Source organism: Drosophila kikkawai, chromosome 3L (genome assembly GCF_030179895.1).
Source record: "Drosophila kikkawai strain 14028-0561.14 chromosome 3L, DkikHiC1v2, whole genome shotgun sequence".
In the NCBI taxonomy this organism is placed as follows: domain Eukaryota; kingdom Metazoa; phylum Arthropoda; class Insecta; order Diptera; family Drosophilidae; genus Drosophila; species Drosophila kikkawai.
Genome location: NC_091730.1, coordinates 4,173,346 through 4,176,229, shown reverse-complemented (window position 1 = coordinate 4,176,229; position 2,884 = coordinate 4,173,346).

Here is a 2,884-nt window from a genome sequence, read left to right as displayed (position 1 = left end):
CATATGCTGGCAGGCGGCTGCTTGCATGTCGCTTGATCAGACAGACAGAGAGAGAGAGAGAGAGTTAGAGCCTTACATAATAATCTAGTTAACAAATTGTGTCATGTGGAGCTAACCAAGTAACCAAGTAACCGAGTAACCAACTCAGTCTCAGCTCGCCAGCAGCTGCAACTTTCGAACGCGTTTTGCAACCATAAGCTGCATTTGTCGCGAGGGTGTTGGCCTACAACAAAAAAAGTGCATTTAAATATTTCTTATTTTTATTTCTTAAAATAAATAATCCAACTCTCACGAATTTTTTTGGCTTGGTCAAAAAACTTATGATAGATCTTCCGCCACAAAAGGAGGCACACAATCTTAAGGCTGGGTGTGTCTCCTTGGAAAAACGGGGGAAAAGCTCTTGTCCGCCGGCCAAATTGTGGGTTAATGGGTGAATGTACGCTGTTTGAACTACATTACAATGGCTAAACTGTTACCAAAGTTGGTCCATGGACTGGGCCAAGTGGCAAAAATATATTTACAAAAAGATTGGCTGGCTCAGGAAATTATAGACCAGAAAACGTGGCAATAAAACTTAATGGCATTTCAGCAGAGCCAGGGCTCTTATAATATATATATATATTATAGCCATTGTTTTGGTAAAGTTCTTAAGAATCTTCATAAACTACAACTGGCGGCTGACACGCCTGAAGCAGGGATCAGGCTGGAAATTGAATTTACTGTGGCGCTAGAAACAAGGCGCCGACACCCACGTAAGACTCCAAGAGGAGGAGGAGGAGGTGGAGATGGAGGTAGAGAAGGTGGAGATGGAGATGGAGAAGGTGGAGGAACTGGAGGAGGAGCTGCAACCGAGTTCAATCTCTGGGTTGTGCAAGCAGCAAACAGATTGCCAACAGATTGCGGTTAACCAAGTCATAAGATCACCATAAGCTGGGGGCTCTGAGACATCTCTGTTGCAACATTGTGTATGATGTTTTATAATCATATAGTATCCCATTAAAAGGAACAATTCTAAACCGGATATATACATGTATATAGAACAATGCGATCGAATAATACATTGGACATGCCACAAAAGAGCAAACAATGCCCAGACTTTATCGAGAGCCAATAAATCAACAAACTGAGCCACGAATTTCAACAGCACAACAAATATCTCTATCTATATGTATATATATTGCTATGACAATGGGCAGACAATTACAAAACCATATAAAAACCAATTCGATGCAAGCGGAAATTTTGTAAAGCGCCACGCCCCCTGCTTGGCCCACTGTGAATGCCGGGTGAATGCATTTATGGCATTGCGAAAAGTCCGGCACAAAAAATGAACACAGGGCGAAATATTTCTAAGAAAGAGTAGGAGAAAAAGGTAAAAGAATAATTTTTAAAATTTTAAAAAATTCTAACTGGAAAATTAAAGAATTCATAATTAATTAAAGGAAACTTTCAAGATTTTAAGAGAAAATTAAGGAAGAAGATATAGAAGATATTTGTAATCATGTAAAGACTAAGATTTCATTATTATATTATTATATATTTATTGAATATTTAATTATTAAAAAATATATTATTTTTTTTAAGTTTAAAATTATACTTTAAATTAGAAATTAAAACACAAGAAGTGCCAAATTATTTCTAAAAAAAGTCCAAAAAGTATAAATGAATTTATATTCAATTTTTATTTCATTTAAACTCTCTAGAAAAATATAAAAATCTTCTCTTTCATAGTTAAATTTTACATTTTAAATTCTAAATTATTTTTATATTATATAAAGAAAGTTTAAGATAATTTTTCTGATTGTGTCACTCGCCCAAATGCAGCTAAAAATCGACCTGGCCTGGGTCTGGTCATGGCAAATTGTCTTTTCGGCTTGGCTTGGGCCTCCTCCATTCTAAGCCTGGCCAGCCAAAGCCCGAAGGTCGGACTCGATCTAAATCTCACAACAATGGAGCTCAAACTAAGGCTGAAGCTGGAGTTGGAGCTAGAGCTGATGCTGGGGCGATCTATGTAAATTTCAAGCGACATAATTGCACGGATTGAGCCATTTGCCCACCCTTCCCTCAGCCTTTTGTAATTGTACAGCTGATAAGCCCACAAAACGCCCACCGAGAGAGGGACTTGTATATTTTTTTGTGGCATTAAGCTGTCAGAGAATTAAAACCCCGATCCAGATACAGATCCACAGATTTGAAATCACTTTAGTTTGGGTTTTTTGTAAAGGAAAAAAGGCCTGACCTTGGTGCTGTTTTATCTTTCAGTGGGTGCACTTAGCTGGTGTTTGGGGGATAAGGCAACCGATTTTCCTCACATTATAATCAGATTTTTTATTAGACTTACAGTATGACAAGCATTTATTATTATTCCCCCCCAAAAATTCCCAAAAAAAAAAAAGATTTCATTAATCAATTACCCAGCTGAAACGCTTTTGTTTATTGATTGCAGTTTGATTTCCACTGAACGCCATTCGCCTTTGGTCAAGGTCAGCTCTCAGATTTAGAGATTTCTTCAATTACTGCAGTTTGCTATTGTTACTCGTATTTAATTTTTTTTTGCGGTTTTTTTTACCACATTTTTGTGGCATTTGTTAAGCGAGGTAGCCACTGGCCGAAAGGTGATCAAAGCAAATCATGAGCAAATGTTAATTGCCGGACCATGGGCTTCACTTCAGTTCAATATGTTAATTGCAATACAGTTTTGCATAATTAATTTAAATTATAACTTTGGTTTGGTGCACCCCTCTCTCCTCCTCTCCCCCGGGCACCTTGCACATTCTGTTGACTTGTGAACTCACCTCCCCCTTGGGGCGAAATGTTGCGCAAGACAACAGCTCAGCTCAGCTCTCAGCTGACAGAACGAAACTCAAAATCAAACGAATGACTT